The 27,958-nt window shown below is 48.2% G+C and overlaps 31 non-coding genes across 31 annotated transcripts; all 31 read right to left on the reverse strand.

Moving 5' to 3' along the window:
• Positions 1–804: 804 nt before the first annotated feature.
• trnac-gca (transfer RNA cysteine (anticodon GCA)) lies at positions 805–876 on the reverse strand. Its single transcript has one exon. It is a non-coding gene; the product is annotated as a tRNA-Cys (tRNA).
• Positions 877–1,871: 995 nt separating this feature from the next.
• Positions 1,872–1,943, reverse strand: trnac-gca (transfer RNA cysteine (anticodon GCA)). The gene has a single exon. It is a non-coding gene; the product is annotated as a tRNA-Cys (tRNA).
• A 455-nt stretch (positions 1,944–2,398) lies between these two features.
• Positions 2,399–2,470, reverse strand: trnac-gca (transfer RNA cysteine (anticodon GCA)). Its single transcript has one exon. It is a non-coding gene; the product is annotated as a tRNA-Cys (tRNA).
• Positions 2,471–2,925: 455 nt separating this feature from the next.
• On the reverse strand, positions 2,926–2,997 carry trnac-gca (transfer RNA cysteine (anticodon GCA)). Its single transcript has one exon. It is a non-coding gene; the product is annotated as a tRNA-Cys (tRNA).
• Positions 2,998–3,464: 467 nt separating this feature from the next.
• On the reverse strand, positions 3,465–3,536 carry trnac-gca (transfer RNA cysteine (anticodon GCA)). The gene has a single exon. It is a non-coding gene; the product is annotated as a tRNA-Cys (tRNA).
• Positions 3,537–4,542: 1,006 nt separating this feature from the next.
• Positions 4,543–4,614, reverse strand: trnac-gca (transfer RNA cysteine (anticodon GCA)). Its single transcript has one exon. It is a non-coding gene; the product is annotated as a tRNA-Cys (tRNA).
• A 1,523-nt stretch (positions 4,615–6,137) lies between these two features.
• On the reverse strand, positions 6,138–6,209 carry trnac-gca (transfer RNA cysteine (anticodon GCA)). Its single transcript has one exon. It is a non-coding gene; the product is annotated as a tRNA-Cys (tRNA).
• Positions 6,210–6,676: 467 nt separating this feature from the next.
• trnac-gca (transfer RNA cysteine (anticodon GCA)) lies at positions 6,677–6,748 on the reverse strand. Its single transcript has one exon. It is a non-coding gene; the product is annotated as a tRNA-Cys (tRNA).
• A 1,522-nt stretch (positions 6,749–8,270) lies between these two features.
• Positions 8,271–8,342, reverse strand: trnac-gca (transfer RNA cysteine (anticodon GCA)). Its single transcript has one exon. It is a non-coding gene; the product is annotated as a tRNA-Cys (tRNA).
• A 467-nt stretch (positions 8,343–8,809) lies between these two features.
• trnac-gca (transfer RNA cysteine (anticodon GCA)) lies at positions 8,810–8,881 on the reverse strand. Its single transcript has one exon. It is a non-coding gene; the product is annotated as a tRNA-Cys (tRNA).
• Positions 8,882–9,348: 467 nt separating this feature from the next.
• Positions 9,349–9,420, reverse strand: trnac-gca (transfer RNA cysteine (anticodon GCA)). Its single transcript has one exon. It is a non-coding gene; the product is annotated as a tRNA-Cys (tRNA).
• Positions 9,421–9,876: 456 nt separating this feature from the next.
• On the reverse strand, positions 9,877–9,948 carry trnac-gca (transfer RNA cysteine (anticodon GCA)). The gene has a single exon. It is a non-coding gene; the product is annotated as a tRNA-Cys (tRNA).
• Positions 9,949–10,415: 467 nt separating this feature from the next.
• trnac-gca (transfer RNA cysteine (anticodon GCA)) lies at positions 10,416–10,487 on the reverse strand. Its single transcript has one exon. It is a non-coding gene; the product is annotated as a tRNA-Cys (tRNA).
• A 1,006-nt stretch (positions 10,488–11,493) lies between these two features.
• On the reverse strand, positions 11,494–11,565 carry trnac-gca (transfer RNA cysteine (anticodon GCA)). Its single transcript has one exon. It is a non-coding gene; the product is annotated as a tRNA-Cys (tRNA).
• A 467-nt stretch (positions 11,566–12,032) lies between these two features.
• Positions 12,033–12,104, reverse strand: trnac-gca (transfer RNA cysteine (anticodon GCA)). The gene has a single exon. It is a non-coding gene; the product is annotated as a tRNA-Cys (tRNA).
• Positions 12,105–13,626: 1,522 nt separating this feature from the next.
• trnac-gca (transfer RNA cysteine (anticodon GCA)) lies at positions 13,627–13,698 on the reverse strand. Its single transcript has one exon. It is a non-coding gene; the product is annotated as a tRNA-Cys (tRNA).
• A 467-nt stretch (positions 13,699–14,165) lies between these two features.
• trnac-gca (transfer RNA cysteine (anticodon GCA)) lies at positions 14,166–14,237 on the reverse strand. Its single transcript has one exon. It is a non-coding gene; the product is annotated as a tRNA-Cys (tRNA).
• A 467-nt stretch (positions 14,238–14,704) lies between these two features.
• On the reverse strand, positions 14,705–14,776 carry trnac-gca (transfer RNA cysteine (anticodon GCA)). The gene has a single exon. It is a non-coding gene; the product is annotated as a tRNA-Cys (tRNA).
• Positions 14,777–15,232: 456 nt separating this feature from the next.
• Positions 15,233–15,304, reverse strand: trnac-gca (transfer RNA cysteine (anticodon GCA)). The gene has a single exon. It is a non-coding gene; the product is annotated as a tRNA-Cys (tRNA).
• Positions 15,305–16,826: 1,522 nt separating this feature from the next.
• On the reverse strand, positions 16,827–16,898 carry trnac-gca (transfer RNA cysteine (anticodon GCA)). Its single transcript has one exon. It is a non-coding gene; the product is annotated as a tRNA-Cys (tRNA).
• A 456-nt stretch (positions 16,899–17,354) lies between these two features.
• trnac-gca (transfer RNA cysteine (anticodon GCA)) lies at positions 17,355–17,426 on the reverse strand. Its single transcript has one exon. It is a non-coding gene; the product is annotated as a tRNA-Cys (tRNA).
• A 994-nt stretch (positions 17,427–18,420) lies between these two features.
• Positions 18,421–18,492, reverse strand: trnac-gca (transfer RNA cysteine (anticodon GCA)). The gene has a single exon. It is a non-coding gene; the product is annotated as a tRNA-Cys (tRNA).
• Positions 18,493–18,948: 456 nt separating this feature from the next.
• On the reverse strand, positions 18,949–19,020 carry trnac-gca (transfer RNA cysteine (anticodon GCA)). Its single transcript has one exon. It is a non-coding gene; the product is annotated as a tRNA-Cys (tRNA).
• A 994-nt stretch (positions 19,021–20,014) lies between these two features.
• Positions 20,015–20,086, reverse strand: trnac-gca (transfer RNA cysteine (anticodon GCA)). The gene has a single exon. It is a non-coding gene; the product is annotated as a tRNA-Cys (tRNA).
• A 456-nt stretch (positions 20,087–20,542) lies between these two features.
• On the reverse strand, positions 20,543–20,614 carry trnac-gca (transfer RNA cysteine (anticodon GCA)). The gene has a single exon. It is a non-coding gene; the product is annotated as a tRNA-Cys (tRNA).
• A 982-nt stretch (positions 20,615–21,596) lies between these two features.
• trnac-gca (transfer RNA cysteine (anticodon GCA)) lies at positions 21,597–21,668 on the reverse strand. Its single transcript has one exon. It is a non-coding gene; the product is annotated as a tRNA-Cys (tRNA).
• Positions 21,669–22,663: 995 nt separating this feature from the next.
• Positions 22,664–22,735, reverse strand: trnac-gca (transfer RNA cysteine (anticodon GCA)). The gene has a single exon. It is a non-coding gene; the product is annotated as a tRNA-Cys (tRNA).
• A 1,522-nt stretch (positions 22,736–24,257) lies between these two features.
• Positions 24,258–24,329, reverse strand: trnac-gca (transfer RNA cysteine (anticodon GCA)). The gene has a single exon. It is a non-coding gene; the product is annotated as a tRNA-Cys (tRNA).
• Positions 24,330–25,311: 982 nt separating this feature from the next.
• trnac-gca (transfer RNA cysteine (anticodon GCA)) lies at positions 25,312–25,383 on the reverse strand. The gene has a single exon. It is a non-coding gene; the product is annotated as a tRNA-Cys (tRNA).
• A 1,006-nt stretch (positions 25,384–26,389) lies between these two features.
• Positions 26,390–26,461, reverse strand: trnac-gca (transfer RNA cysteine (anticodon GCA)). The gene has a single exon. It is a non-coding gene; the product is annotated as a tRNA-Cys (tRNA).
• A 1,005-nt stretch (positions 26,462–27,466) lies between these two features.
• On the reverse strand, positions 27,467–27,538 carry trnac-gca (transfer RNA cysteine (anticodon GCA)). Its single transcript has one exon. It is a non-coding gene; the product is annotated as a tRNA-Cys (tRNA).
• Between the last annotated feature and the right edge of the window lie 420 nt (positions 27,539–27,958).

The raw sequence follows: 27,958 nt of genomic DNA on the forward strand, positions 1-27,958 counted from the left end.
TCCAGATGGACGGAAGATATTGCTCCGATGACCTCGGCGCTGACCGTATGCACGTGCAACGCTTTCATGCTCTCGTTTCTGCGATGCAGTGCATGTTTTGCAACATCTCACGATGCAACACGGATCTTCGTGTCTTTGAGGTGTTCTTCAAAGAAGGAACCTTTGCTGTGGTCGCAAAACACCCCTCCTTCAGTGTTTCCTGTGCAGGATGGGCAACGGCAGTTACTTGAAAAGCCGCTCCAGTGCAGGGAAGTTGCTTGTATAAAGGGGGCACCCAGATTTGAACTGGGGACCTCTGGATCTGCAGTCAAATGCTCTACCACTGAGCTAGACACCCACGAGAAAAGGGCGGTGCATGTTTACACTTTCCACATACTACAATGACAATTGTCTAAAACAACTCTCTTGTCTGCGCCTTTCATCAGTTTACGTGCAGCACAGATGTTTTGTATGTGGAACCTAACTCCAAAATGACTGTCTGACTTCAATGGCATTTGCATCGGAAATGGAAATGGCTGAGTGGTAGAGTTCAGCTGGACGGAAGATATTGCGCAGATGCACTCATCGAGTGCATCCGCGCTGACCATGTGCACGTGCGATGCTTTCATGCTCTCGTTTCAGCGCTGCAGTGCATGTTTTGCAACATCTCACGATGCAACACGGATCTTCGTGTCTTTGAGGTGTTCATCGTAGAAGGAACCTTGCTGTGGTAGCAAAACACCCCTCCTTCAGTGTTTCCTGTGCAGGATGGGCAACGGCAGTTACTTGAAAAGCCGCTCCAGTGCAGGGAAGTTGCTTGTATAAAGGGGGCACCCAGATTTGAACTGGGGACCTCGTGATCTGCAGTCAAATGCTCTACCACTGAGCTATACCCCCAACAGAAAACGGCGGTGCATGTTTACACTTTCCACATACTACAGTGACAATTGTCTAAAACAACTCTCTTGTCTGCGCCTTTCAACAGTTTACGTGCAGCACAGATGTTTTGTATGTGGAACCTAACTCCAAAATGACTGTCTGACTTCAATGGCATTTGCATCGGAACTGGAAATGGCTGAGTGGTGGACGTAAGATATTGCGCAGATGCACTCATCGAGTGCATCCGCGCTGACCGTATGTACGTGCAAGGCTTTCATGCTCTCGTTTCGGGGCTGCAGTGCATGTTTTGCAACATCTCACGATGCAACACGGATCTTTGTGTCTTTGAGGTGTTCATCGTAGAAGGAACCTTGCTGTGGTAGCAAAACACCCCTCCTTCAGTGTTTCCTGTGCAGGATGGGCAACGGCAGTTACTTGAAAAGCCGCTCCAGTGCTGGGAAGTTGCTTGTATAAAGGGGGCACCCAGATTTGAACTGGGGACCTCTGGATCTGCAGTCAAATGCTCTACCACTGAGCTAGACTCCCACGTGAAAAGGGCGGTGCATGTTTACACTTTCCACATACTACAATGACAATTGTCTAAAACAACTCTCTTGTCTGCGCCTTTCATCAGTTTACGTGCAGCACAGATGTTTTGTATGTGGAACCTAACTCCAAAATGACTGTCTGACTTCAATGGCATTTGCATCGGAAATGGAAATGGCTGAGTGGTAGAGTTCAGATGGACGGAAGATATTGCGCAGATGCACTCATAGAGTGCATCCGCGCTGACCGTATGCACGTGCGATGCTTTCATGCTCTCGTTTCTGCGCTGCAGTGCATGTTTTGCAACATCTCACGATGCAACACGGATCTTCGTGTCTTTGAGGTGTTCATCGTAGAAGGAACCTTGCTGTGGTAGCAAAACACCCCTCCTTCAGTGTTTCCTGTGCAGGATGGGCAACGGCAGTTACTTGAAAAGCCGCTCCAGTGCAGGGAAGTTGCTTGTATAAAGGGGGCACCCAGATTTGAACTGGGGACCTCTTGATCTGCAGTCAAATGCTCTACCACTGAGCTATACCCCCAACGGAAAACTGCGGTGCATGTTTATACTTTCCACACACTACAGTGACAATTGTCGAAAACAACTCTTTTGTCTGTGCCTTTCAACAGTTTACGTGCAGCACAGATGTTTTGTATGTGGAACCTAACTCCAAAATGACTGTCTGACTTCAATGGCATTTGCATCGGAAATGGAAATGGCTGAGTGGTAGAGTCCAGATGGACGGAAGATATTGCTCCGATGACCTCGGCGCTGACCGTATGCACGTGCAACGCTTTCATGCTCTCGTTTCTGCGCTGCAGTGCATGTTTTGCAACATCTCACGATGCAACACGGATCTTCGTGTCTTTGAGGTGTTCATCGTAGAAGGAACCTTGCTGTGGTAGCAAAACACCCCTCCTTCAGTGTTTCCTGTGCAGGATGGGCAACGGCAGTTACTTGAAAAGCCGCTCCAGTGCAGGGAAGTTGCTTGTATAAAGGGGGCACCCAGATTTGAACTGGGGACCTCTTGATCTGCAGTCAAATGCTCTACCACTGAGCTATACCCCCAACGGAAAACTGCGGTGCATGTTTATACTTTCCACACACTACAGTGACAATTGTCGAAAACAACTCTTTTGTCTGTGCCTTTCAACAGTTTACGTGCAGCACAGATGTTTTGTATGTGGAACCTAACTCCAAAATGACTGTCTGACTTCAATGGCATTTGCATCGGAAATGGAAATGGCTGAGTGGTAGAGTCCAGATGGACGGAAGATATTGCTCCGATGACCTCGGCGCTGACCGTATGCACGTGCAATGCTTTCATGCTCTCGTTTCGGCGCTGCAGTGCATGTTTTGCAACATCTCACGATGCAACACGGATCTTCGTGTCTTTGAGGTGTTCATCGTAGAAGGAACCTTGCTGTGGTAGCAAAACACCCCTCCTTCAGTGTTTCCTGTGCAGGATGGGCAACGGCAGTTACTTGAAAAGCCGCTCCAGTGCAGGGAAGTTGCTTGTATAAAGGGGGCACCCAGATTTGAACTGGGGACCTCTTGATCTGCAGTCAAATGCTCTACCACTGAGCTATACCCCCAACGGAAAACTGCGGTGCATGTTTATACTTTCCACACACTACAGTGACAATTGTCGAAAACAACTCTTTTGTCTGTGCCTTTCAACAGTTTACGTGCAGCACAGATGTTTTGTATGTGGAACCTAACTCCAAAATGACTGTCTGACTTCAATGGCATTTGCATCGGAACTGGAAATGGCTGAGTGGTAGAGTTCAGATGGACGGAAGATATTGCGCAGATGCACTCATAGAGTGCATCCGCGCTGACCGTATGTACGTGCAACGCTTTCATGCTCTCGTTTCGGGGCTGCAGTGCATGTTTTGCAACATCTCACGATGCTCCACGGATCTTTGAGTCTTTGAGGTGTTCATCATAGAAGGAACCTTGCTGTGGTAGCAAAACACCCCTCCTTCAGTGTTTCCTGTGCAGGATGGGCAACGGCAGTTACTTGAAAAGCCGCTCCAGTGCAGGGAAGTTGCTTGTATAAAGGGGGCACCCAGATTTGAACTGGGGACCGCTTGATCTGCAGTCAAATGCTCTACCACTGAGCTATACCCCCAACAGAAAACTGCGGTGCATGTTTATACTTTCCACACACTACAGTGAGAATTGTCGAAAACAACTCTTTTGTCTGTGCCTTTCATCAGTTTACGTGCAGCACAGATGTTTTGTATGTGGAACCTAACTCCAAAATGACTGTCTGACTTCAATGGCATTTGCATCGGAAATGGAAATGGCTGAGTGGTAGAGTTCAGATGGACGGAAGATATTGCGCAGATGCACTCATAGAGTGCATCCGCGCTGACCGTATGCACGTGCAACGCTTTCATGCTCTCGTTTCTGCGCTGCAGTGCATGTTTTGCAACATCTCACGATGCAACACGGATCTTCGTGTCTTTGAGGTGTTCATCGTAGAAGGAACCTTGCTGTGGTAGCAAAACACCCCTCCTTCAGTGTTTCCTGTGCAGGATGGGCAACGGCAGTTACTTGAAAAGCCGCTCCAGTGCCGGGAAGTTGCTTCTATGAAGGGGGCACCCAGATTTGAATTGGGGACCTCTTGATCTGCAGTCAAATGCTCTACCACTGAGCTGTACCCCCAACAGAAAACTGCGGTGCATGTTTACACTTTCCACATACTACAGTGACAATTGTCTAAAACAACTCTCTTGTCTGCGCCTTTCAACAGTTTACGTGCAGCACAGATGTTTTGTATGTGGAACCTAACTCCAAAATGACTGTCTGACTTCAATGGCATTTGCATCGGAAATGGAAATGGCTGAGTGGTAGAGTTCAGATGGACGGAAGATATTGCGCAGATGCACTCATCGAGTGCATCCGCGCTGACCATGTGCACGTGCGATGCTTTCATGCTCTCGTTTCAGCGCTGCAGTGCATGTTTTGCAACATCTCACGATGCAACACGGATCTTCGTGTCTTTGAGGTGTTCATCGTAGAAGGAACCTTGCTGTGGTAGCAAAACACCCCTCCTTCAGTGTTTCCTGTGCAGGATGGGCAACGGCAGTTACTTGAAAAGCCGCTCCAGTGCAGGGAAGTTGCTTGTATAAAGGGGGCACCCAGATTTGAACTGGGGACCTCTTGATCTGCAGTCAAATGCTCTACCACTGAGCTATACCCCCACCGGAAAACTGCGGTGCATGTTTACACTTTCCACAAACTACAGTGACAATTGTCTAAAACAACTCTCTTGTCTGCGCCTTTCAACAGTTTACGTGCAGCACAGATGTTTTGTATGTGGAACCTAACTCCAAAATGACTGTCTGACTTCAATGGCATTTGCATCGGAACTGGAAATGGCTGAGTGGTGGACGTAAGATATTGCGCAGATGCACTCATCGAGTGCATCCGCGCTGACCGTATGTACGTGCAACGCTTTCATGCTCTCGTTTCGGGGCTGCAGTGCATGTTTTGCAACATCTCACGATGCAACACGGATCTTTGTGTCTTTGAGGTGTTCATCGTAGAAGGAACCTTGCTGTGGTAGCAAAACACCCCTCCTTCAGTGTTTCCTGTGCAGGATGGGCAACGGCAGTTACTTGAAAAGCCGCTCCAGTGCCGGGAAGTTGCTTGTATAAAGGGGGCACCCAGATTTGAACTGGGGACCTCTTGATCTGCAGTAAAATGCTCTACCACTGAGCTATACCCCCAACAGAAAACTGCGGTGCATGTTTACACTTTCCACATACTACAGTGACAATTGTCTAAAACAACTCTCTTGTCTGCGCCTTTCAACAGTTTACGTGCAGCACAGATGTTTTGTATGTGGAACCTAACTCCAAAATGACTGTCTGACTTCAATGGCATTTGCATCGGAAATGGAAATGGCTGAGTGGTAGAGTCCAGATGGACGGAAGATATTGCTCCGATGACCTCGGCGCTGACCGTATGCACGTGCAATGCTTTCATGCTCTCGTTTCGGCGCTGCAGTGCATGTTTTGCAACATCTCACGATGCAACACGGATCTTCGTGTCTTTGAGGTGTTCATCAAAGAAGGAACCTTGCTGTGGTAGCAAAACACCCCTCCTTCAGTGTTTCCTGTGCAGGATGGGCAACGGCAGTTACTTGAAAAGCCGCTCCAGTGCAGGGAAGTTGCTTGTATAAAGGGGGCACCCAGATTTGAAATGGGGAACCTCTGGATCTGCAGTCAAATGCTCTACCACTGAGCTAGACTCCCACGAGAAAAGGGCGGTGCATGTTTACACTTTCCACATACTACAATGACAATTGTCTAAAACAACTCTCTTGTCTGCGCCTTTCATCAGTTTACGTGCAGCACAGATGTTTTGTATGTGGAACCTAACTCCAAAATGACTGTCTGACTTCAATGGCATTTGCATCGGAAATGGAAATGGCTGAGTGGTAGAGTTCAGATGGACGGAAGATATTGCGCAGATGCACTCATAGAGTGCATCCGCGCTGACCATATGCACGTGCGATGCTTTCATGCTCTCGTTTCAGCGCTGCAGTGCATGTTTTGCAACATCTCACGATGCAACACGGATCTTCGTGTCTTTGAGGTGTTTATCGTAGAAGGAACCTTGCTGTGGTAGCAAAACACCCCTCCTTCAGTGTTTCCTGTGCAGGAGGGGCAACGGCAGTTACTTGAAAAGCCGCTCCAGTGCCGGGAAGTTGCTTGTATAAAGGGGGCACCCAGATTTGAACTGGGGACCTCTTGATCTGCAGTCAAATGCTCTACCACTGAGCTATACCCCCACGAGAAAAGGGCGGTGCATGTTTACACTTTCCACATACTACAATGACAATTGTCTAAAACAACTCTCTTGTCTGCGCCTTTCATCAGTTTACGTGCAGCACAGATGTTTTGTATGTGGAACCTAACTCCAAAATGACTGTCTGACTTCAATGGCATTTGCATCGGAAATGGAAATGGCTGAGTGGTAGAGTTCAGATGGACGGAAGATATTGCGCAGATGCACTCATAGAGTGCATCCGCGCTGACCATATGCACGTGCGATGCTTTCATGCTCTCGTTTCAGCGCTGCAGTGCATGTTTTGCAACATCTCACGATGCAACACGGATCTTCGTGTCTTTGAGGTGTTTATCGTAGAAGGAACCTTGCTGTGGTAGCAAAACACCCCTCCTTCAGTGTTTCCTGTGCAGGAGGGGCAACGGCAGTTACTTGAAAAGCCGCTCCAGTGCCGGGAAGTTGCTTGTATAAAGGGGGCACCCAGATTTGAACTGGGGACCTCTTGATCTGCAGTCAAATGCTCTACCACTGAGCTATACCCCCACCGGGAAACTGCTGTGCATGTTTACACTTTCCACATATTACAGTGACAATTGTCTAAAACAACTCTCTTGTCTGCGCCTTTCAACAGTTTACGTGCAGTACAGATGTTTTGTATGTGGAACCTAACTCCAAAATGACTGTCTGTCTTCAATGGCATTTGCATCGGAAATGGAAATGGCTGAGTGATGGACGGAAGATATTGCGCAGATGCACTCATCGAGTGCATCCGCGCTGACCGTATGTACGTGCAACGCTTTCATGCTCTCGTTTCGGGGCTGCAGTGCATGTTTTGCAACATCTCACGATGCAACACGGATCTTTGTGTCTTTGAGGTGTTCATCATAGAAGGAACCTTGCTGTGGTAGCAAAACACCCCTCCTTCAGTGTTTCCTGTGCAGGATGGGCAACGGCAGTTACTTGAAAAGCCGCTCCAGTGCCGGGAAGTTGCTTCTATGAAGGGGGCACCCAGATTTGAACTGGGGACCTCTTGATCTGCAGTAAAATGCTCTACCACTGAGCTATACCCCCAACAGAAAACTGCGGTGCATGTTTACACTTTCCACATACTACAGTGACAATTGTCTAAAACAACTCTCTTGTCTGCGCCTTTCAACAGTTTACGTGCAGCACAGATGTTTTGTATGTGGAACCTAACTCCAAAATGACTGTCTGACTTCAATGGCATTTGCATCGGAAATGGAAATGGCTGAGTGGTAGAGTCCAGATGGACGGAAGATATTGCTCCGATGACCTCGGCGCTGACCGTATGCACGTGCAATGCTTTCATGCTCTCGTTTCGGCGCTGCAGTGCATGTTTTGCAACATCTCACGATGCAACACGGATCTTCGTGTCTTTGAGGTGTTCATCAAAGAAGGAACCTTGCTGTGGTAGCAAAACACCCCTCCTTCAGTGTTTCCTGTGCAGGATGGGCAACGGCAGTTACTTGAAAAGCCGCTCCAGTGCAGGGAAGTTGCTTGTATAAAGGGGGCACCCAGATTTGAACTGGGGACCTCTGGATCTGCAGTCAAATGCTCTACCACTGAGCTAGACTCCCACGAGAAAAGGGCGGTGCATGTTTACACTTTCCACATACTACAATGACAATTGTCTAAAACAACTCTCTTGTCTGCGCCTTTCATCAGTTTACGTGCAGCACAGATGTTTTGTATGTGGAACCTAACTCCAAAATGACTGTCTGACTTCAATGGCATTTGCATCGGAAATGGAAATGGCTGAGTGGTAGAGTTCAGATGGACGGAAGATATTGCGCAGATGCACTCATAGAGTGCATCCGCGCTGACCGTATGCACGTGCAACGCTTTCATGCTCTCGTTTCTGCGCTGCAGTGCATGTTTTGCAACATCTCACGATGCACCACGGATCTTTGAGTCTTTGAGGTGTTCATCGTGGAAGGAACCTTGCTGTGGTAGCAAAACACCCCTCCTTCAGTGTTTCCTGTGCAGGATGGGCAACGGCAGTTACTTGAAAAGCCGCTCCAGTGCAGGGAAGTTGCTTGTATAAAGGGGGCACCCAGATTTGAACTGGGGACCTCTTGATCTGCAGTCAAATGCTCGACCACTGAGCTATACCCCCACCGGAAAACTGCGGTGCATGTTTACACTTTCCACATACTACAATGACAATTGTCGAAAACAACTCTCTTGTCTGTGCCTTACAACAGTTTACGTGCAGCACAGATGTTTTGTATGTGGAACCTAACTCCAAAATGACTGTCTGACTTCAATGGCATTTGCATCGGAAATGGAAATGGCTGAGTGGTAGAGTTCAGATGGACGGAAGATATTGCGCAGATGCACTCATCGAGTGCATCCGCGCTGACCATGTGCACGTGCGATGCTTTCATGCTCTCGTTTCAGCGCTGCAGTGCATGTTTTGCAACATCTCACGATGCAACACGGATCTTCGTGTCTTTGAGGTGTTCATCGTAGAAGGAACCTTGCTGTGGTAGCAAAACACCCCTCCTTCAGTGTTTCCTGTGCAGGATGGGCAACGGCAGTTACTTGAAAAGCCGCTCCAGTGCAGGGAAGTTGCTTGTATAAAGGGGGCACCCAGATTTGAACTGGGGACCTCTTGATCTGCAGTCAAATGCTCTACCACTGAGCTATACCCCCAATGGAAAACTGTGGTGCATGTTTATACTTTCCACACACTACAGTGACAATTGTCGAAAACAACTCTTTTGTCTGTGCCTTTCAACAGTTTACGTGCAGCACAGATGTTTTGTATGTGGAACCTAACTCCAAAATGACTGTCTGACTTCAATGGCATTTGCATCGGAAATGGAAATGGCTGAGTGGTAGAGTTCAGATGGACGGAAGATATTGCGCAGATGCACTCATCGAGTGCATCCGCGCTGACCGTATGCACGTGCAATGCTTTCATGCTCTCGTTTCGGCGCTGCAGTGCATGTTTTGCAACATCTCACGATGCAACACGGATCTTCGTGTCTTTGAGGTGTTCATCAAAGAAGGAACCTTGCTGTGGTAGCAAAACACCCCTCCTTCAGTGTTTCCTGTGCAGGATGGGCAACGGCAGTTACTTGAAAAGCCGCTCCAGTGCAGGGAAGTTGCTTGTATAAAGGGGGCACTCAGATTTGAACTGGGGACCTCTTGATCTGCAGTCAAATGCTCTACCACTGAGCTATACCCCCACCAGAAAACTGCGGTGCATGTTTACACTTTCCACATACTACAGTGACAATTGTCTAAAACAACTCTGTCGTCTGTGCCTTTCAACAGTTTACGTGCAGCACATATGTTTTGTATGTGGAACCTAACTCCAAAATGACTGTCTGACTTCAATGGCATTTGCATCAGAAATGGAAATGGCTGAGTGATGGACGGAAGATTTTGCGCAGATGCACTCATAGAGTGCATCCGCGCTGACCGTATGTACGTGCAACGCTTTCATGCTCTCGTTTCGGGGCTGCAGTGCATGTTTTGCAACATCTCACGATGCAACACGGATCTTCGTGTCTTTGAGGTGTTCTTCAAAGAAGGAACCTTGCTGTGGTAGCAAAACACCCCTCCTTCAGTGTTTCCTGTGCAGGATGGGCAACGGCAGTTACTTGAAAAGCCGCTCCAGTGCCGGGAAGTTGCTTGTATAAAGGGGGCACCCAGATTTGAACTGGGGACCTCTTGATCTGCAGTCAAATGCTCTACCACTGAGCTATACCCCCACCGGAAAACTGCGGTGCATGTTTACACTTTCCACAAACTACAGTGACAATTGTCTAAAACAACTCTCTTGTCTGCGCCTTTCAACAGTTTACGTGCAGCACAGATGTTTTGTATGTGGAACCTAACTCCAAAATGACTGTCTGACTTCAATGGCATTTGCATCGGAACTGGAAATGGCTGAGTGGTAGAGTTCAGATGGACGGAAGATATTGCGCAGATGCACTCATCGAGTGCATCCGCGCTGACCATGTGCACGTGCGATGCTTTCATGCTCTCGTTTCAGCGCTGCAGTGCATGTTTTGCAACATCTCACGATGCAACACGGATCTTCGTGTCTTTGAGGTGTTCATCGTAGAAGGAACCTTGCTGTGGTAGCAAAACACCCCTCCTTCAGTGTTTCCTGTGCAGGATGGGCAACGGCAGTTACTTGAAAAGCCGCTCCAGTGCAGGGAAGTTGCTTGTATAAAGGGGGCACCCAGATTTGAACTGGGGACCTCTTGATCTGCAGTCAAATGCTCTACCACTGAGCTATACCCCCAACAGGAAACTGTGGTGCATGTTTATACTTTCCACACACTACAGTGACAATTGTCGAAAACAACTCTTTTGTCTGTGCCTTTCAACAGTTTACGTGCAGCACAGATGTTTTGTATGTGGAACCTAACTCCAAAATGACTGTCTGACTTCAATGGCATTTGCATCGGAAATGGAAATGGCTGAGTGGTAGAGTTCAGATGGACGGAAGATATTGCGCAGATGCACTCATCGAGTGCATCCGCGCTGACCGTATGCACGTGCAATGCTTTCATGCTCTCGTTTCGGCGCTGCAGTGCATGTTTTGCAACATCTCACGATGCAACACGGATCTTCGTGTCTTTGAGGTGTTCATCAAAGAAGGAACCTTGCTGTGGTAGCAAAACACCCCTCCTTCAGTGTTTCCTGTGCAGGATGGGCAACGGCAGTTACTTGAAAAGCCGCTCCAGTGCAGGGAAGTTGCTTGTATAAAGGGGGCACCCAGATTTGAAATGGGGAACCTCTGGATCTGCAGTCAAATGCTCTACCACTGAGCTAGACTCCCACGAGAAAAGGGCGGTGCATGTTTACACTTTCCACATACTACAATGACAATTGTCTAAAACAACTCTCTTGTCTGCGCCTTTCATCAGTTTACGTGCAGCACAGATGTTTTGTATGTGGAACCTAACTCCAAAATGACTGTCTGACTTCAATGGCATTTGCATCGGAAATGGAAATGGCTGAGTGGTAGAGTTCAGATGGACGTAAGATATTGCGCAGATGCACTCATAGAGTGCATCCGCGCTGACCGTATGCACGTGCAACGCTTTCATGCTCTCGTTTCTGCGATGCAGTGCATGTTTTGCAACATCTCACGATGCAACACGGATCTTCGTGTCTTTGAGGTGTTCATCGTAGAAGGAACCTTGCTGTGGTAGCAAAACACCCCTCCTTCAGTGTTTCCTGTGCAGGAGGGGCAACGGCAGTTACTTGAAAAGCCGCTCCAGTGTCGGGAAGTTGCTTGAAAAAGGGGGCACCCAGATTTGAACTGGGGACCTCTTGATCTGCAGTCAAATGCCCTACCACTGAGCTATACCCCCAACGGAAAACTGCGGTGCATGTTTATACTTTCCACACACTACAGTGACAATTGTCGAAAACAACTCTTTTGTCTGTGCCTTTCAACAGTTTACGTGCAGCACAGATGTTTTGTATGTGGAACCTAACTCCAAAATGACTGTCTGACTTCAATGGCATTTGCATCGGAACTGGAAATGGCTGAGTGGTAGAGTTCAGATGGACGGAAGATATTGCGCAGATGCACTCATCGAGTGCATCCGCGCTGAACGTATGCACGTGCAATGCTTTCATGCTCTCGTTTCGGCGCTGCAGTGCATGTTTTGCAACATCTCACGATGCAACACGGATCTTCGTGTCTTTGAGGTGTTCATCAAAGAAGGAACCTTGCTGTGGTAGCAAAACACCCCTCCTTCAGTGTTTCCTGTGCAGGAGGGGCAACGGCAGTTACTTGAAAAGCCGCTCCAGTGCCGGGAAGTTGCTTGTATAAAGGGGGCACCCAGATTTGAACTGGGGACCTCTTGATCTGCAGTCAAATGCTCGACCACTGAGCTATACCCCCACCGGGAAACTGCTGTGCATGTTTACACTTTCCACATATTACAGTGACAATTGTCTAAAACAACTCTCTTGTCTGCGCCTTTCAACAGTTTACGTGCAGTACAGATGTTTTGTATGTGGAACCTAACTCCAAAATGACTGTCTGACTTCAATGGCATTTGCATCGGAAATGGAAATGGCTGAGTGATGGACGGAAGATATTGCGCAGATGCACTCATCGAGTGCATCCGCGCTGACCGTATGTACGTGCAACGCTTTCATGCTCTCGTTTCGGGGCTGCAGTGCATGTTTTGCAACATCTCACGATGCAACACGGATCTTTGTGTCTTTGAGGTGTTCATCATAGAAGGAACCTTGCTGTGGTAGCAAAACACCCCTCCTTCAGTGTTTCCTGTGCAGGATGGGCAACGGCAGTTACTTGAAAAGCCGCTCCAGTGCCGGGAAGTTGCTTCTATGAAGGGGGCACCCAGATTTGAACTGGGGACCTCTTGATCTGCAGTAAAATGCTCTACCACTGAGCTATACCCCCAACAGAAAACTGCGGTGCATGTTTACACTTTCCACATACTACAGTGACAATTGTCTAAAACAACTCTCTTGTCTGCGCCTTTCAACAGTTTACGTGCAGCACAGATGTTTTGTATGTGGAACCTAACTCCAAAATGACTGTCTGACTTCAATGGCATTTGCATCGGAAATGGAAATGGCTGAGTGGTAGAGTCCAGATGGACGGAAGATATTGCTCCGATGACCTCGGCGCTGACCGTATGCACGTGCAATGCTTTCATGCTCTCGTTTCGGCGCTGCAGTGCATGTTTTGCAACATCTCACGATGCAACACGGATCTTCGTGTCTTTGAGGTGTTCATCAAAGAAGGAACCTTGCTGTGGTAGCAAAACACCCCTCCTTCAGTGTTTCCTGTGCAGGATGGGCAACGGCAGTTACTTGAAAAGCCGCTCCAGTGCAGGGAAGTTGCTTGTATAAAGGGGGCACCCAGATTTGAACTGGGGACCTCTTGATCTGCCGTCAAATGCTCTACCACTGAGCTAGACTCCCACGAGAAAAGGGCGGTGCATGTTTACACTTTCCACATACTACAATGACAATTGTCTAAAACAACTCTCTTGTCTGCGCCTTTCATCAGTTTACGTGCAGCACAGATGTTTTGTATGTGGAACCTAACTCCAAAATGACTGTCTGACTTCAATGGCATTTGCATCGGAAATGGAAATGGCTGAGTGGTAGAGTTCAGATGGACGGAAGATATTGCGCAGATGCACTCATAGAGTGCATCCGCGCTGACCGTATGCACGTGCAACGCTTTCATGCTCTCGTTTCTGCGCTGCAGTGCATGTTTTGCAACATCTCACGATGCACCACGGATCTTTGAGTCTTTGAGGTGTTCATCGTGGAAGGAACCTTGCTGTGGTAGCAAAACACCCCTCCTTCAGTGTTTCCTGTGCAGGATGGGCAACGGCAGTTACTTGAAAAGCCGCTCCAGTGCAGGGAAGTTGCTTGTATAAAGGGGGCACCCAGATTTGAACTGGGGACCTCTTGATCTGCAGTCAAATGCTCGACCACTGAGCTATACCCCCACCGGAAAACTGCGGTGCATGTTTACACTTTCCACATACTACAATGACAATTGTCGAAAACAACTCTCTTGTCTGTGCCTTACAACAGTTTACGTGCAGCACAGATGTTTTGTATGTGGAACCTAACTCCAAAATGACTGTCTGACTTCAATGGCATTTGCATCGGAAATGGAAATGGCTGAGTGGTAGAGTTCAGATGGACGGAAGATATTGCGCAGATGCACTCATCGAGTGCATCCGCGCTGACCATGTGCACGTGCGATGCTTTCATGCTCTCGTTTCAGCGCTGCAGTGCATGTTTTGCAACATCTCACGATGCAACACGGATCTTCGTGTCTTTGAGGTGTTCATCGTAGAAGGAACCTTGCTGTGGTAGCAAAACACCCCTCCTTCAGTGTTTCCTGTGCAGGATGGGCAACGGCAGTTACTTGAAAAGCCGCTCCAGTGCAGGGAAGTTGCTTGTATAAAGGGGGCACCCAGATTTGAACTGGGGACCTCTTGATCTGCAGTCAAATGCTCTACCACTGAGCTATACCCCCAATGGAAAACTGCGGTGCATGTTTATACTTTCCACACACTACAGTGACAATTGTCGAAAACAACTCTTTTGACTGTGCCTTTCAACAGTTTACGTGCAGCACAGATGTTTTGTATGTGGAACCTAACTCCAAAATGACTGTCTGACTTCAATGGCATTTGCATCGGAAATGGAAATGGCTGAGTGGTAGAGTTCAGATGGACGGAAGATATTGCGCAGATGCACTCATCGAGTGCATCCGCGCTGACCGTATGCACGTGCAATGCTTTCATGCTCTCGTTTCGGCGCTGCAGTGCATGTTTTGCAACATCTCACGATGCAACACGGATCTTCGTGTCTTTGAGGTGTTCATCAAAGAAGGAACCTTGCTGTGGTAGCAAAACACCCCTCCTTCAGTGTTTCCTGTGCAGGATGGGCAACGGCAGTTACTTGAAAAGCCGCTCCAGTGCAGGGAAGTTGCTTGTATAAAGGGGGCACTCAGATTTGAACTGGGGACCTCTTGATCTGCAGTCAAATGCTCTACCACTGAGCTATACCCCCACCAGAAAACGGCGGTGCATGTTTACACTTTCCACATACTACAGTGACAATTGTCTAAAACAACTCTGTCGTCTGTGCCTTTCAACAGTTTACGTGCAGCACATATGTTTTGTATGTGGAACCTAACTCCAAAATGACTGTCTGACTTCAATGGCATTTGCATCAGAAATGGAAATGGCTGAGTGATGGACGGAAGATATTGCGCAGATGCACTCATAGAGTGCATCCGCGCTGACCGTATGTACGTGCAACGCTTTCATGCTCTCGTTTCGGGGCTGCAGTGCATGTTTTGCAACATCTCACGATGCAACACGGATCTTCGTGTCTTTGAGGTGTTCTTCAAAGAAGGAACCTTGCTGTGGTAGCAAAACACCCCTCCTTCAGTGTTTCCTGTGCAGGATGGGCAACGGCAGTTACTTGAAAAGCCGCTCCAGTGCCGGGAAGTTGCTTGTATAAAGGGGGCACCCAGATTTGAACTGGGGACCTCTTGATCTGCAGTCAAATGCTCTACCACTGAGCTATACCCCCACCGGAAAACTGCGGTGCATGTTTACACTTTCCACAAACTACAGTGACAATTGTCTAAAACAACTCTCTTGTCTGCGCCTTTCAACAGTTTACGTGCAGCACAGATGTTTTGTATGTGGAACCTAACTCCAAAATGACTGTCTGACTTCAATGGCATTTGCATCGGAACTGGAAATGGCTGAGTGGTGGACGTAAGATATTGCGCAGATGCACTCATCGAGTGCATCCGCGCTGACCGTATGTACGTGCAACGCTTTCATGCTCTCGTTTCGGGGCTGCAGTGCATGTTTTGCAACATCTCACGATGCAACACGGATCTTTGTGTCTTTGAGGTGTTCATCGTAGAAGGAACCTTGCTGTGGTAGCAAAACACCCCTCCTTCAGTGTTTCCTGTGCAGGATGGGCAACGGCAGTTACTTGAAAAGCCGCTCCAGTGCCGGGAAGTTGCTTCTATGAAGGGGGCACCCAGATTTGAACTGGGGACCTCTTGATCTGCAGTAAAATGCTCTACCACTGAGCTATACCCCCAACAGAAAACTGCGGTGCATGTTTACACTTTCCACATACTACAGTGACAATTGTCTAAAACAACTCTCTTGTCTGCGCCTTTCAACAGTTTACGTGCAGCACAGATGTTTTGTATGTGGAACCTAACTCCAAAATGACTGTCTGACTTCAATGGCATTTGCATCGGAAATGGAAATGGCTGAGTGGTAGAGTCCAGATGGACGGAAGATATTGCTCCGATGACCTCGGCGCTGACCGTATGCACGTGCAATGCTTTCATGCTCTCGTTTCGGCGCTGCAGTGCATGTTTTGCAACATCTCACGATGCAACACGGATCTTCGTGTCTTTGAGGTGTTCATCAAAGAAGGAACCTTGCTGTGGTAGCAAAACACCCCTCCTTCAGTGTTTCCTGTGCAGGATGGGCAACGGCAGTTACTTGAAAAGCCGCTCCAGTGCAGGGAAGTTGCTTGTATAAAGGGGGCACCCAGATTTGAAATGGGGAACCTCTGGATCTGCAGTCAAATGCTCTACCACTGAGCTAGACTCCCACGAGAAAAGGGCGGTGCATGTTTACACTTTCCACATACTACAATGACAATTGTCTAAAACAACTCTCTTGTCTGCGCCTTTCATCAGTTTACGTGCAGCACAGATGTTTTGTATGTGGAACCTAACTCCAAAATGACTGTCTGACTTCAATGGCATTTGCATCGGAAATGGAAATGGCTCAGTGGTAGAGTTCAGATGGACGGAAGATATTGCGCAGATGCACTCATAGAGTGCATCCGCGCTGACCGTATGCACGTGCAACGCTTTCATGCTCTCGTTTCTGCGATGCAGTGCATGTTTTGCAACATCTCACGATGCAACACGGATCTTCGTGTCTTTGAGGTGTTCATCGTAGAAGGAACCTTGCTGTGGTAGCAAAACACCCCTCCTTCAGTGTTTCCTGTGCAGGAGGGGCAACGGCAGTTACTTGAAAAGCCGCTCCAGTGTCGGGAAGTTGCTTGAAAAAGGGGGCACCCAGATTTGAACTGGGGACCTCTTGATCTGCAGTCAAATGCTCTACCACTGAGCTACACCCCCAACAGAAAACTGCGGTGCATGTTTACACTTTCCACATACTACAGTGACAATTGTCTAAAACAACTCTCTTGTCTGCGCCTTTCAACAGTTTACGTGCAGCACAGATGTTTTGTATGTGGAACCTAACTCCAAAATGACTGTCTGACTTCAATGGCATTTGCATCGGAACTGGAAATGGCTGAGTGGTGGACGTAAGATATTGCGCAGATGCACTCATCGAGTGCATCCGCGCTGACCGTATGTACGTGCAACGCATTCATGCTCTCGTTTCGGGGCTGCAGTGCATGTTTTGCAACATCTCACGATGCAACACGGATCTTTGTGTCTTTGAGGTGTTCATCGTAGAAGGAACCTTGCTGTGGTAGCAAAACACCCCTCCTTCAGTGTTTCCTGTGCAGGATGGGCAACTGCAGTTACTTGAAAAGCCGCTCCAGTGCCGGGAAGTTGCTTCTATGAAGGGGGCACCCAGATTTGAACTGGGGACCTCTTGATCTGCAGTCAAATGCTCTACCACTGAGCTATACCCCCAACAGAAAACTGCGGTGCATGTTTACACTTTCCACATACTACAGTGACAATTGTCTAAAACAACTCTCTTGTCTGCGCCTTTCAACAGTTTACGTGCAGCACAGATGTTTTGTATGTGGAACCTAACTCCAAAATGACTGTCTGACTTCAATGGCATTTGCATCGGAAATGGAAATGGCTGAGTGGTAGAGTCCAGATGGACGGAAGATATTGCTCCGATGACCTCGGCGCTGACCGTATGCACGTGCAATGCTTTCATGCTCTCGTTTCGGCGCTGCAGTGCATGTTTTGCAACATCTCACGATGCAACACGGATCTTCGTGTCTTTGAGGTGTTCATCAAAGAAGGAACCTTGCTGTGGTAGCAAAACACCCCTCCTTCAGTGTTTCCTGTGCAGGATGGGCAACGGCAGTTACTTGAAAAGCCGCTCCAGTGCAGGGAAGTTGCTTGTATAAAGGGGGCACCCAGATTTGAAATGGGGAACCTCTGGATCTGCAGTCAAATGCTCTACCACTGAGCTAGACTCCCACGAGAAAAGGGCGGTGCATGTTTACACTTTCCACATACTACAATGACAATTGTCTAAAACAACTCTCTTGTCTGCGCCTTTCATCAGTTTACGTGCAGCACAGATGTTTTGTATGTGGAACCTAACTCCAAAATGACTGTCTGACTTCAATGGCATTTGCATCGGAAATGGAAATGGCTGAGTGGTAGAGTTCAGATGGACGGAAGATATTGCGCAGATGCACTCATAGAGTGCATCCGCGCTGACCGTATGCACGTGCAACGCTTTCATGCTCTCGTTTCTGCGATGCAGTGCATGTTTTGCAACATCTCACGATGCAACACGGATCTTCGTGTCTTTGAGGTGTTCATCGTAGAAGGAACCTTGCTGTGGTAGCAAAACACCCCTCCTTCAGTGTTTCCTGTGCAGGAGGGGCAACGGCAGTTACTTGAAAAGCCGCTCCAGTGTCGGGAAGTTGCTTGAAAAAGGGGGCACCCAGATTTGAACTGGGGACCTCTTGATCTGCAGTCAAATGCTCTACCACTGAGCTACACCCCCAACAGAAAACTGCGGTGCATGTTTACACTTTCCACATACTACAGTGACAATTGTCTAAAACAACTCTCTTGTCTGCGCCTTTCAACAGTTTACGTGCAGCACAGATGTTTTGTATGTGGAACCTAACTCCAAAATGACTGTCTGACTTCAATGGCATTTGCATCGGAACTGGAAATGGCTGAGTGGTGGACGTAAGATATTGCGCAGATGCACTCATCGAGTGCATCCGCGCTGACCGTATGTACGTGCAACGCATTCATGCTCTCGTTTCGGGGCTGCAGTGCATGTTTTGCAACATCTCACGATGCAACACGGATCTTTGTGTCTTTGAGGTGTTCATCGTAGAAGGAACCTTGCTGTGGTAGCAAAACACCCCTCCTTCAGTGTTTCCTGTGCAGGATGGGCAACTGCAGTTACTTGAAAAGCCGCTCCAGTGCCGGGAAGTTGCTTCTATGAAGGGGGCACCCAGATTTGAACTGGGGACCTCTTGATCTGCAGTCAAATGCTCTACCACTGAGCTATACCCCCAACAGAAAACTGCGGTGCATGTTTACACTTTCCACATACTACAGTGACAATTGTCTAAAACAACTCTCTTGTCTGCGCCTTTCAACAGTTTACGTGCAGCACAGATGTTTTGTATGTGGAACCTAACTCCAAAATGACTGTCTGACTTCAATGGCATTTGCATCGGAAATGGAAATGGCTGAGTGGTAGAGTCCAGATGGACGGAAGATATTGCTCCGATGACCTCGGCGCTGACCGTATGCACGTGCAATGCTTTCATGCTCTCGTTTCGGCGCTGCAGTGCATGTTTTGCAACATCTCACGATGCAACACGGATCTTCGTGTCTTTGAGGTGTTCATCAAAGAAGGAACCTTGCTGTGGTAGCAAAACACCCCTCCTTCAGTGTTTCCTGTGCAGGATGGGCAACGGCAGTTACTTGAAAAGCCGCTCCAGTGCAGGGAAGTTGCTTGTATAAAGGGGGCACCCAGATTTGAAATGGGGAACCTCTGGATCTGCAGTCAAATGCTCTACCACTGAGCTAGACTCCCACGAGAAAAGGGCGGTGCATGTTTACACTTTCCACATACTACAATGACAATTGTCTAAAACAACTCTCTTGTCTGCGCCTTTCATCAGTTTACGTGCAGCACAGATGTTTTGTATGTGGAACCTAACTCCAAAATGACTGTCTGACTTCAATGGCATTTGCATCGGAAATGGAAATGGCTGAGTGGTAGAGTTCAGATGGACGGAAGATATTGCGCAGATGCACTCATAGAGTGCATCCGCGCTGACCGTATGCACGTGCAACGCTTTCATGCTCTCGTTTCTGCGATGCAGTGCATGTTTTGCAACATCTCACGATGCAACACGGATCTTCGTGTCTTTGAGGTGTTCATCGTAGAAGGAACCTTGCTGTGGTAGCAAAACACCCCTCCTTCAGTGTTTCCTGTGCAGGAGGGGCAACGGCAGTTACTTGAAAAGCCGCTCCAGTGTCGGGAAGTTGCTTGAAAAAGGGGGCACCCAGATTTGAACTGGGGACCTCTTGATCTGCAGTCAAATGCTCTACCACTGAGCTACACCCCCAACAGAAAACTGCGGTGCATGTTTACACTTTCCACATACTACAGTGACAATTGTCTAAAACAACTCTCTTGTCTGCGCCTTTCAACAGTTTACGTGCAGCACAGATGTTTTGTATGTGGAACCTAACTCCAAAATGACTGTCTGACTTCAATGGCATTTGCATCGGAACTGGAAATGGCTGAGTGGTGGACGTAAGATATTGCGCAGATGCACTCATCGAGTGCATCCGCGCTGACCGTATGTACGTGCAACGCATTCATGCTCTCGTTTCGGGGCTGCAGTGCATGTTTTGCAACATCTCACGATGCAACACGGATCTTTGTGTCTTTGAGGTGTTCATCGTAGAAGGAACCTTGCTGTGGTAGCAAAACACCCCTCCTTCAGTGTTTCCTGTGCAGGATGGGCAACTGCAGTTACTTGAAAAGCCGCTCCAGTGCCGGGAAGTTGCTTCTATGAAGGGGGCACCCAGATTTGAACTGGGGACCTCTTGATCTGCAGTCAAATGCTCTACCACTGAGCTATACCCCCAACAGAAAACTGCGGTGCATGTTTACACTTTCCACATACTACAGTGACAATTGTCTAAAACAACTCTCTTGTCTGCGCCTTTCAACAGTTTACGTGCAGCACAGATGTTTTGTATGTGGAACCTAACTCCAAAATGACTGTCTGACTTCAATGGCATTTGCATCGGAAATGGAAATGGCTGAGTGGTAGAGTCCAGATGGACGGAAGATATTGCTCCGATGACCTCGGCGCTGACCGTATGCACGTGCAATGCTTTCATGCTCTCGTTTCGGCGCTGCAGTGCATGTTTTGCAACATCTCACGATGCAACACGGATCTTCGTGTCTTTGAGGTGTTCATCAAAGAAGGAACCTTGCTGTGGTAGCAAAACACCCCTCCTTCAGTGTTTCCTGTGCAGGATGGGCAACGGCAGTTACTTGAAAAGCCGCTCCAGTGCAGGGAAGTTGCTTGTATAAAGGGGGCACCCAGATTTGAACTGGGGACCTCTGGATCTGCAGTCAAATGCTCTACCACTGAGCTAGACTCCCATGAGAAAAGGGCGGTGCATGTTTACACTTTCCACAAACTACAGTGACAATTGTCTAAAACAACTCTGTTGTCTGTGCCTTTCAACAGTTTACGTGCAGCACATATGTTTTGTATGTGGAACCTAACTCCAAAATGACTGTCTGACTTCAATGGCATTTGCATCAGAAATGGAAATGGCTGAGTGATGGACGGAAGATATTGCACAGATGCACTCATAGAGTGCATCCGCGCTGACCGTATGCACGTGCAACGCTTTCATGCTCTCGTTTCTGCGATGCAGTGCATGTTTTGCAACATCTCACGATGCAACACGGATCTTCGCGTCTTTGAGGTGTTCATCGTAGAAGGAACCTTGCTGTGGTAGCAAAACACCCCTCCTTCAGTGTTTCCTGTGCAGGAGGGGCAACGGCAGTTACTTGAAAAGCCGCTCCAGTGTCGGGAAGTTGCTTGGAAAAGGGGGCACCCAGATTTGAACTGGGGACCTCTTGATCTGCAGTCAAATGCTCTACCACTGAGCTATACCCCCAACGGAAAACTGCGGTGCATGTTTATACTTTCCACACACTACAGTGACAATTGTCGAAAACAACTCTTTTGTCTGTGCCTTTCAACAGTTTACGTGCAGCACAGATGTTTTGTATGTGGAACCTAACTCCAAAATGACTGTCTGACTTCAATGGCATTTGCATCGGAAATGGAAATGGCTGAGTGGTAGAGTTCAGATGGACGGAAGATATTGCGCAGATGCACTCATCGAGTGCATCCGCGCTGACCATATGCACGTGCAACGCTTTCATGCTCTCGTTTCGGGGCTGCAGTGCATGTTTTGCAACATCTCACGATGCAACACGGATCTTTGTGTCTTTGAAGTGTTCATCATAGAAGGAACCTTGCTGTGGTAGCAAAACACCCCTCCTTCAGTGTTTCCTGTGCAGGATGGGCAACGGCAGTTACTTGAAAAGCCGCTCCAGTGCCGGGAAGTTGCTTCTATGAAGGGGGCACCCAGATTTGAACTGGGGACCTCTTGATCTGCAGTAAAATGGTCTACCACTGAGCTATACCCCCAACAGGAAACTGCGGTGCATGTTTACACTTTCCACATACTACAGTGACAATTGTCTAAAACAACTCTCTTGTCTGCGCCTTTCATCAGTTTACGTGCAGCACAGATGTTTTGTATGTGGAACCTAACTCCAAAATGACTGTCTGACTTCAATGGCATTTGCATCGGAACTGGAAATGGCTGAGTGGTGGACGTAAGATATTGCGCAGATGCACTCATCGAGTGCATCCGCGCTGACCGTATGTACGTGCAACGCATTCATGCTCTCGTTTCGGGGCTGCAGTGCATGTTTTGCAACATCTCACGATGCAACACGGATCTTTGTGTCTTTGAGGTGTTCATCGTAGAAGGAACCTTGCTGTGGTAGCAAAACACCCCTCCTTCAGTGTTTCCTGTGCAGGATGGGCAACTGCAGTTACTTGAAAAGCCGCTCCAGTGCCGGGAAGTTGCTTCTATGAAGGGGGCACCCAGATTTGAACTGGGGACCTCTTGATCTGCAGTCAAATGCTCTACCACTGAGCTATACCCCCAACAGAAAACTGCAGTGCATGTTTACACTTTCCACATACTACAGTGACAATTGTCTAAAACAACTCTCTTGTCTGCGCCTTTCAACAGTTTACGTGCAGCACAGATGTTTTGTATGTGGAACCTAACTCCAAAATGACTGTCTGACTTCAATGGCATTTGCATCGGAAATGGAAATGGCTGAGTGGTAGAGTCCAGATGGACGGAAGATATTGCTCCGATGACCTCGGCGCTGACCGTATGCACGTGCAATGCTTTCATGCTCTCGTTTCGGCGCTGCAGTGCATGTTTTGCAACATCTCACGATGCAACACGGATCTTCGTGTCTTTGAGGTGTTCATCAAAGAAGGAACCTTGCTGTGGTAGCAAAACACCCCTCCTTCAGTGTTTCCTGTGCAGGATGGGCAACGGCAGTTACTTGAAAAGCCGCTCCAGTGCAGGGAAGTTGCTTGTATAAAGGGGGCACCCAGATTTGAAATGGGGAACCTCTGGATCTGCAGTCAAATGCTCTACCACTGAGCTAGACTCCCACGAGAAAAGGGCGGTGCATGTTTACACTTTCCACATACTACAATGACAATTGTCTAAAACAACTCTCTTGTCTGCGCCTTTCATCAGTTTACGTGCAGCACAGATGTTTTGTATGTGGAACCTAACTCCAAAATGACTGTCTGACTTCAATGGCATTTGCATCGGAAATGGAAATGGCTGAGTGGTAGAGTTCAGATGGACGGAAGATATTGCGCAGATGCACTCATAGAGTGCATCCGCGCTGACCGTATGCACGTGCAACGCTTTCATGCTCTCGTTTCTGCGATGCAGTGCATGTTTTGCAACATCTCACGATGCAACACGGATCTTCGTGTCTTTGAGGTGTTCATCGTAGAAGGAACCTTGCTGTGGTAGCAAAACACCCCTCCTTCAGTGTTTCCTGTGCAGGAGGGGCAACGGCAGTTACTTGAAAAGCCGCTCCAGTGTCGGGAAGTTGCTTGAAAAAGGGGGCACCCAGATTTGAACTGGGGACCTCTTGATCTGCCGTCAAATGCTCTACCACTGAGCTACACCCCCAACAGAAAACTGCGGTGCATGTTTACACTTTCCACATACTACAGTGACAATTGTCTAAAACAACTCTCTTGTCTGCGCCTTTCAACAGTTTACGTGCAGCACAGATGTTTTGTATGTGGAACCTAACTCCAAAATGACTGTCTGACTTCAATGGCATTTGCATCGGAACTGGAAATGGCTGAGTGGTGGACGTAAGATATTGCGCAGATGCACTCATCGAGTGCATCCGCGCTGACCGTATGTACGTGCAACGCATTCATGCTCTCGTTTCGGGGCTGCAGTGCATGTTTTGCAACATCTCACGATGCAACACGGATCTTTGTGTCTTTGAGGTGTTCATCGTAGAAGGAACCTTGCTGTGGTAGCAAAACACCCCTCCTTCAGTGTTTCCTGTGCAGGATGGGCAACTGCAGTTACTTGAAAAGCCGCTCCAGTGCCGGGAAGTTGCTTCTATGAAGGGGGCACCCAGATTTGAACTGGGGACCTCTTGATCTGCAGTCAAATGCTCTACCACTGAGCTATACCCCCAACAGAAAACTGCGGTGCATGTTTACACTTTCCACATACTACAGTGACAATTGTCTAAAACAACTCTCTTGTCTGCGCCTTTCAACAGTTTACGTGCAGCACAGATGTTTTGTATGTGGAACCTAACTCCAAAATGACTGTCTGACTTCAATGGCATTTGCATCGGAAATGGAAATGGCTGAGTGGTAGAGTCCAGATGGACGGAAGATATTGCTCCGATGACCTCGGCGCTGACCGTATGCACGTGCAATGCTTTCATGCTCTCGTTTCGGCGCTGCAGTGCATGTTTTGCAACATCTCACGATGCAACACGGATCTTCGTGTCTTTGAGGTGTTCATCAAAGAAGGAACCTTGCTGTGGTAGCAAAACACCCCTCCTTCAGTGTTTCCTGTGCAGGATGGGCAACGGCAGTTACTTGAAAAGCCGCTCCAGTGCAGGGAAGTTGCTTGTATAAAGGGGGCACCCAGATTTGAACTGGGGACCTCTGGATCTGCAGTCAAATGCTCTACCACTGAGCTAGACTCCCATGAGAAAAGGGCGGTGCATGTTTACACTTTCCACAAACTACAGTGACAATTGTCTAAAACAACTCTGTTGTCTGTGCCTTTCAACAGTTTACGTGCAGCACATATGTTTTGTATGTGGAACCTAACTCCAAAATGACTGTCTGACTTCAATGGCATTTGCATCAGAAATGGAAATGGCTGAGTGATGGACGGAAGATATTGCGCAGATGCACTCATAGAGTGCATCCGCGCTGACCGTATGCACGTGCAACGCTTTCATGCTCTCGTTTCTGCGATGCAGTGCATGTTTTGCAACATCTCACGATGCAACACGGATCTTCGCGTCTTTGAGGTGTTCATCGTAGAAGGAACCTTGCTGTGGTAGCAAAACACCCCTCCTTCAGTGTTTCCTGTGCAGGAGGGGCAACGGCAGTTACTTGAAAAGCCGCTCCAGTGTCGGGAAGTTGCTTGGAAAAGGGGGCACCCAGATTTGAACTGGGGACCTCTTGATCTGCAGTCAAATGCTCTACCACTGAGCTATACCCCCAACGGAAAACTGTGGTGCATGTTTATACTTTCCACACACTACAGTGACAATTGTCGAAAACAACTCTTTTGTCTGTGCCTTTCAACAGTTTACGTGCAGCACAGATGTTTTGTATGTGGAACCTAACTCCAAAATGACTGTCTGACTTCAATGGCATTTGCATCGGAAATGGAAATGGCTGAGTGGTAGAGTTCAGATGGACGGAAGATATTGCGCAGATGCACTCATCGAGTGCATCCGCGCTGACCATATGCACGTGCAACGCTTTCATGCTCTCGTTTCGGGGCTGCAGTGCATGTTTTGCAACATCTCACGATGCAACACGGATCTTTGTGTCTTTGAAGTGTTCATCATAGAAGGAACCTTGCTGTGGTAGCAAAACACCCCTCCTTCAGTGTTTCCTGTGCAGGATGGGCAACGGCAGTTACTTGAAAAGCCGCTCCAGTGCCGGGAAGTTGCTTCTATGAAGGGGGCACCCAGATTTGAACTGGGGACCTCTTGATCTGCAGTAAAATGCTCTACCACTGAGCTATACCCCCAACAGGAAACTGCGGTGCATGTTTACACTTTCCACATACTACAGTGACAATTGTCTAAAACAACTCTCTTGTCTGCGCCTTTCATCAGTTTACGTGCAGCACAGATGTTTTGTATGTGGAACCTAACTCCAAAATGACTGTCTGACTTCAATGGCATTTGCATCGGAAATGGAAATGGCTGAGTGTTAGAGTTCAGATGGACGGAAGATATTGCGCAGATGCACTCATAGAGTGCATCCGCGCTGACCGTATGCACGTGCAACGCTTTCATGCTCTCGTTTCTGCGATGCAGTGCATGTTTTGCAACATCTCACGATGCACCACGGATCTTTGAGTCTTTGAGGTGTTCATCGTGGAAGGAACCTTGCTGTGGTAGCAAAACACCCCTCCTTCAGTGTTTCCTGTGCAGGATGGGCAACGGCAGTTACTTGAAAAGCCGCTCCAGTGCAGGGAAGTTGCTTGTATAAAGGGGGCACCCAGATTTGAACTGGGGACCTCTTGATCTGCAGTCAAATGCTCGACCACTGAGCTATACCCCCACCGGAAAACTGCGGTGCATGTTTACACTTTCCACATACTACAGTGACAATTGTCGAAAACAACTCTCTTGTCTGTGCCTTACAACAGTTTACGTGCAGCACAGATGTTTTGTATGTGGAACCTAACTCCAAAATGACTGTCTGACTTCAATGGCATTTGCATCGGAAATGGAAATGGCTGAGTGGTAGAGTTCAGATGGACGGAAGATATTGCGCAGATGCACTCATCGAGTGCATCCGCGCTGACCATGTGCACGTGCGATGCTTTCATGCTCTCGTTTCAGCGCTGCAGTGCATGTTTTGCAACATCTCACGATGCAACACGGATCTTCGTGTCTTTGAGGTGTTCATCGTAGAAGGAACCTTGCTGTGGTAGCAAAACACCCCTCCTTCAGTGTTTCCTGTGCAGGATGGGCAACGGCAGTTACTTGAAAAGCCGCTCCAGTGCAGGGAAGTTGCTTGTATCAAGGGGGCACCCAGATTTGAACTGGGGACCTCTGGATCTGCAGTCAAATGCTCTACCACTGAGCTAGACTCCCACGAGAAAAGGGCGGTGCATGTTTACACTTTCCACATACTACAGTGACAATTGTCTAAAACAACTCTCTTGTCTGCGCCTTTCAACAGTTTACGTGCAGCACAGATGTTTTGTATGTGGAACCTAACTCCAAAATGACTGTCTGACTTCAATGGCATTTGCATCGGAAATGGAAATGGCTGAGTGGTAGAGTTCAGATGGACGGAAGATATTGCGCAGATGCACTCATAGAGTGCATCCGCGCTGACCGTATGCACGTGCAACGCTTTCATGCTCTCGTTTCTGCGCTGCAGTGCATGTTTTGCAACATCTCACGATGCACCACGGATCTTTGAGTCTTTGAGGTGTTCATCGTGGAAGGAACCTTGCTGTGGTAGCAAAACACCCCTCCTTCAGTGTTTCCTGTGCAGGAGGGGCAACGGCAGTTACTTGAAAAGCCGCTCCAGTGTCGGGAAGTTGCTTGGAAAAGGGGGCACCCAGATTTGAACTGGGGACCTTTTGATCTGCAGTCAAATGCTCTACCACTGAGCTATACCCCCAACGGAAAACTGCGGTGCATGTTTATACTTTCCACACACTACAGTGACAATTGTCGAAAACAACTCTTTTGTCTGTGCCTTTCAACAGTTTACGTGCAGCACAGATGTTTTGTATGTGGAACCTAACTCCAAAATGACTGTCTGACTTCAATGGCATTTGCATCGGAACTGGAAATGGCTGAGTGGTAGAGTTCAGATGGACGGAAGATATTGCGCAGATGCACTCATAGAGTGCATCAGCGCTGACCGTATGTACGTGCAACGCTTTCATGCTCTCGTTTCGGGGCTGCAGTGCATGTTTTGCAACATCTCACGATGCACCACGGATCTTTGAGTCTTTGAGGTGTTCATCATAGAAGGAACCTTGCTGTGGTAGCAAAACACCCCTCCTTCAGTGTTTCCTGTGCAGGATGGGCAACG

Source organism: Chiloscyllium punctatum, chromosome 42 (assembly GCF_047496795.1).
Source record: "Chiloscyllium punctatum isolate Juve2018m chromosome 42, sChiPun1.3, whole genome shotgun sequence".
Classification (NCBI taxonomy): Eukaryota; Metazoa; Chordata; class Chondrichthyes; order Orectolobiformes; family Hemiscylliidae; genus Chiloscyllium; species Chiloscyllium punctatum.